Source organism: Bufo gargarizans, chromosome 2 (assembly GCF_014858855.1).
Source record: "Bufo gargarizans isolate SCDJY-AF-19 chromosome 2, ASM1485885v1, whole genome shotgun sequence".
NCBI lineage: Eukaryota > Metazoa > Chordata > Amphibia > Anura > Bufonidae > Bufo > Bufo gargarizans.
In genome coordinates this window covers 109,383,194-109,389,193 of record NC_058081.1, presented here as the reverse complement: position 1 = coordinate 109,389,193, position 6,000 = coordinate 109,383,194, and positions in this window count along the sequence as shown.

Below are 6,000 nucleotides of genomic sequence, written 5' to 3'. Positions count from 1 at the left end.
AAAAATCACAAAAACACCACAAACCCGAATCTAGTAGGATAACACACCTTGTCCCAACAAATTAGTATGGAAATAAACAAATGAGACCACAAATCGCACCAAAAAGCATATGCGTTTTTTCCACACATTGCTTTTTTTTCCGAATTAATGAGCACAGACATTTCCAACATCATACACACATACTTCAACGACTGAAGTGGACTGCAGAACCCCTCCAAGGTTGATTATATACATAATCTGACATATTATGAATTTCTTAATACAAAAAATTTATTAATTTATTTATTTACTTAGCCATTTCAGTAAGATTGAAATCCCGGTCCACTTTTTCGAGCAACCCCAATGAATTATCCAGCCACACCCCAAAGGCGGATATAAAAAACGCATGTATCAGGGATAATGCCAAACCACTGAGGAAGAAGCAGTTCTGCTTCAAAACGCATCTGGCCTGTAGCATTATCCCCGCAAGAAAATCGCACAAATATTAGGTTATTGTCACGGCTGGCGGTGGGGGAAACCCCCAGCCGTGCGGTACCCGTAGATGTTGGGTCGCTGCAAGGCCAGGACCACAGGATCAGGGAGCAGGTCACCTCCTAAAGTCTCCCTGATCTGACCCTAACTCCTAACCTGCATGGGCTGACCTTTAGGGTAGGAGGACCCATGCGCAGGAACCTCGGGTCCCTACTATCCCTCCGCAGGTCCCTAGGCTAGGAGCTGGATAGACTACCTGTTCCTCCAGAACACGGAGGAACAGGAGCCTAGAAAGGCCAAGCTGGAAATAAAGGGAATCCAATACCACTTATGGCAGTGGCAGGTATGTGGAACTTCAACCTCACATACCTGCCACAAACACACCGCCCGGAACCCATGCAAAAGTGCTGTCTGTCTACAACAACAGAGAAGACAACAGCACACACCATACATCACACAGGGAACCAAGGAACCATAAAGTGCAACAAGCCAGCAACCACATAAACATAACATCAGACAAGGTAACAAAGGTTTTACTAACAAGGTTTTATGACCAGAAGGATGGTCCCCACCAAGCAGATGGAGGAGACAGGAGGCTGCTCCAGCCAGCATGGCTGAGAGCAACCTACTGAGCCCAGCCAGAGAACGAGGCTTTATAGGCCTAAAGGCCACACCCACCGGTCAACCACACCCAGTGACAACACACACACTGGGAAGGGAGTTAACCCTTCCTACACCACAGAAGGGAAAACACCAACTTAAAGGGGAATAGCACACACACTCACTCACCTGTCACCGCTGGCAACGGCATGCGTGGCAACCGTGTCCTGCAGAACAACCAGCAGGCCGAGACCCTGCCACCACATGCACAACACCAGACGTTGCCGCAGACAACCGCAGGTGAAGGGAGGTGTCCAAGTGCATACAACCAATACAACCTCGTGCACAACAAACAGACCAGGAAGTGCACACAAACACAGACGAAGGACGTGCACACCAAAACACGTTGCCAAGGGCAACCGCACGCATGCCTGTTATTCGCGGCAACCGCACCTGAGGCAAACCACTAAGTGCCCCCAGCTGCGGTTGCGACAACACCAGACCGCGGATAACTGCATGCGGCTCCCAAGGAGTCACGACCATGACCAAGGGTCGTGACAGTTATACCACATAATCTGGAGGAACAGCGATATTTTTTTGATATTTTCAAACAGCGCACCAAAAGAAAACTCTGGCCGCACTCTGGTCACGTGGGACGCCACATGACCTGCCGGCAGTCACGTGATCTACCACCCAGAAGTAGCACTTATCAACCACCGCACGCCGGGAGACACGCCACCTGAAAACACCAGAGAGAGACGCTGAGGAGTCATCCGACCAACAAGGTGAACAATATCCATACCGATAATACGACTCCCCTCTCCCGGTTGGTATATCCATCTTCAAATTTTTTCGAATATATTCTTTCTAATATATTTTTATTCTTTCGTATATTTTTTACATTTTTATTTCGAACGCACTACTCTGTCATAACTTTTTTGAATGAACTATTACAATTTTCGTATGAACTAATACCTTCGCATGAACACTCTCACATGAATATTTTTTAGGATTTTACTATATTCTTGCATGAACTGCTTTTTTAAGACCGACCTTCTTTTTTCACCACTTTTTACCACTTTCTATCACCATTTTTTGTACCTTTTTTATCTACCATTTTTATCTACCTTTTAAATTTGATGTTCTAAACAAATAAATGAATATTTCCCTACGATATACTGTCTCAGTGTACACTATATCAATATAACATCCATCTATATAAGTACCTCTTTGCAGCTTCAGGTGATTGAGTGCCTGTTCCACCCTATACATTCACCAGCATCCTATCTTTGCTGTTCCACCCTCTACTCCTTGTACTTTCTACATAAATTCTCCCCTTCTGGCCAATTTTTATAATGGCAACTACAAATAAGAAACAAAAAGTTGACAGTGAGGGATGCCGCTTCCAGGACAGGTGGAAAGTGGACAGGTGGAAAGTGGTCTTAAACTTTTGATCAGGACTGTACTTGCTGTACTAGAAACAACTGGCCCAAAATTGTCATGTAAGACTAAACTTGGAAAACTTAGCTCACCACAGTCCAAGTGAATGGGCAACTTACGGGACTTCAGACCCGATCCAGACAATAGCGAGCCTGTAGAACACCTGCAACGGTAGGCTGTCCCACCTTTAGTAATAGCTGGAGTGAGCCCAATCACTCAATTTCCAGTCTTGGGTTGCTCGGCAGGGGGTCTCCCGACCTCCTCCCCCTGCGATGGTCCCTCAATCGACCAGCGGGAATCCACGGGTCCACCCCTGGCAAGTCCGAAAGGTCCGTCAGATCTTTCACCGAGTTCCAGTCAGGAATGTCCAGGGAGGCGATTTACAGGACGTCACATACCAGAGGAATGTCTGCTGAAGAACGTATAGTTAATTTTCGGCCCGGGGCGTTTATCAGTAGCCCAAAAGGATGTAGCCAACGGTAAGTATTATTCTTTCCCCTCAAGATGTCTAAGAGCGGCTTTTCGAGGGTAATAGGAGACAGATCTTGAAATAGCAACACTCCTGTGTCTCCGAAGGGGATAGATTTTTTGGTTGTAGCCGCCCTCATTATTTGATCTTTAGCCAAGAAGCTAGATAAACGGCATATCACATCTCTTGGGGGTTCCCCCTGTTTGGGGGGGGGGGGGCGCAAGGCCCTATGCACTCTGTCCATGGTGAGATCTCCCACAGAATCAGGGCCTACCAGCGTTGTAAAAAGTTCAGTTACCGAACCGCGCCGAGAGTCTGGCCCTTTTGCTTCTGGCAGGCCTTTCAGCCGTAGATTGTTACAATGCCCGCCGTTATCTTGATCTTCCACCATTTCGTATAGGGGATTGATATGTGCCTGGGTTCTGTCCAGGCTACTAGCCACAGTCGCACTGTGAGTAATAATGGATTCTTGTTGGCCTTCCACCACAGCCACTCTTTCCTTCACTTGGCTGAAGTCACGTTTAAAGTTCTGCAGATCTTTGCGGAGAGGGGCTATTGTATTTGGCAGGAGATCTTTCATGAACTTTCTAGATATTGGCAAGTTTTCTTCCTCCTGCTCTGGCTCGTGATCGCTTTCTCTGTCAGAGTCTGCGGACATCTCCGAAGCTGCAGCGATCTTGGAAACCTGTTTTCCCCCAGCAGCACTTTGCTTTCGGACAAATTTGTCCATTTCCCCGTGTCTGGTGCCGGGTTTGTTCGGTCCTAGAGTGTCCTTGGACCTGGCTCTCAGGGTCTTGCCCATTTTCTGGCTTGTAGCGGGATCAGATTAAGCTTGTTTCCACTAGACCCAGAGCAGAGCTCAAAGTGGCATGTGTGTCTTGCTCTGCTGCTAAGCTCCGCCCCGAAAAACACATTTAAAGTGCCTTTAAGTTCAGCCGCTTTCCTCTAGTGGAGTAGAGAAGTCAGGGGCAATCCAAGCCTTGTTCATTTCTATAAGAGTAAACCTGTCAGCATTTTCAGTTGACAGGCTGATGCGCTTATCAGTTATTATGCCCCCAGCAGCACTAAATACCTGCTCTGACAAAACACTGGTGGCAGGGCAGGCCAGCACCTCCAAGGTGTAGAGCGCCAGTTCGTGCCACGTGTCCAGCTTGGACACCCAGTAGTTGTAAAGCACAGAGGGATCATTGAGGACGCTGACACAGTCTGCTACGTACTCCTTCACTATCTTCCAAAAATTTTCCCTCCTTGTGACACTAGGCCGCGCATTAGGTTGAGGGTGCTGGCAGGGTGTCATAAAACTGCCCCAGACTTTGGAGAGTGTTGCCCTGCCTCTGTTGGAACTGCTGTGTGTTCCCCTCGTCTCCCCTCCTCGGTTGCCCAATAACCTACGTACTCTGCCGCCAGCGTTGTCAGATGGAAATTTTTGGAGCAAATTTTCCACAAGGACCTTCTGGTATTGCACAATTTTGCTCATACTCTCCACCACAGGAATGAGAGATGAGAAGTTCTCTTTGTAGCCGCAGTCGAGAAGGGTGAAGAACCAGTTATTGGTGTTGTCCAAAATGCATAAGTCATGGGAAAGGCAGCCTCCCATAAAGTCAGCCATGTGTGCCAGAGTCCCAACAGGCAAGACTTCGCTGTCGTGATCAGGAGGATGACTCTCAATCTCATCATCCTCTTCCTCCTCTTCTTCCCATCCACGCTGAACAGATGGAATTAAACTTCCATGGGTACTACCCTCTGTAGCGGAGGCAACCGTCTCCTGCTTCTCCTCATCATCACCCAATTTGCGCTGAGAAGACGATGGCAATTTTAAGTGCTGCTGCAGCGTTGACAGACCGGTGGAAGCTGTTGATGACTTGCGGAAATTGGCACACATGCGGTGCACCTTCACCAGTAGCTCAGACAAATTGAGGTAGGTTTTGAGAAACCACTGAACCACTAAGTTGAAGATGTGGGCTAGGCATGGAATGTGTGTGAGCTTGCCGAGCTCCAAAGCTGCCAACCAAATTACGGCCATTATCAGACACAACCATGCCTGGTTATAGGTTCAGTGGCGTAAGCCACAGCTTAGTCTGGTCTCTTTACCCCTGCCACAGCTTTGCGGCAGTGTACTGTTTCTCACCTAATCAGATCAGCTTAAGCACGGCCCGTTGATGCTTCCCGGAGCAGTTCTACACTGCTTCCAGCTACCGACTGATGGCTGACTGATGCTGCCAGAGGATAATTCTGAGGTGGAAGTGGAGGAGGAGGCGGAGTAGGAGAAGATGTCGGTTTGGAGCGTAGGTGGTGGCGGAAACCCTGATGGAATTAGGGTCCGCAATCCTTGGCGTTGGTAGCACCTGTGCCATCCCAGGGTACGTCTCGCTCTCGGCCTCCACAACGTTCACCCAGTGTGCCGTCAGGGAAATGTAGCGTCCCTGGCCAAAAGCACTTGTCCATGTGTCAGTGGTTAAGTGGACCTTCCCAGTAACTGCGTTTGTCAGGGCAAAGGTGATGTTACGGGACACATGTTGGTAAAGGCGGGCGCAGCACACCGTGAAAAATGGTGGCTGCTGGGGACTGCGTAACGAGGGACGGCCACCAACATCAGACTGCGGAAAGGCCTCAGTGTCCACAAGCCTAAATGGCAACATTTCCAGGGCCAGTAATTTGGTAAGTTGCGCATTAAGGGCTATGGCCTGTGGGTGGGTGGCTGGGTATTTGTGCTTGCATTCAAATGCCTGGGGTAAAGATATTTGTATGCTGCGCTGGGACATGGAAGTGAATGTGGTCGCTAATAGGGCTTGCGAATGTCCAGGTGCAGGTTGAGAGGCACCCGGGCCTGCGCCTTCGACAGGGGATTGGCCACTACGTAACACAGGGGAAGAGGAGGCAGTGGTGTGACCCACAGACACAGATTGTGGACCCCGGCGTTCGGCCCACCTATTACAGTGCTTTGATGCCATGTGGTGGATCATGCTGGTGGTGGTGAGTTTGCTAGTGTTCACACCCCTGCTAATTTTTGTATGGCACAG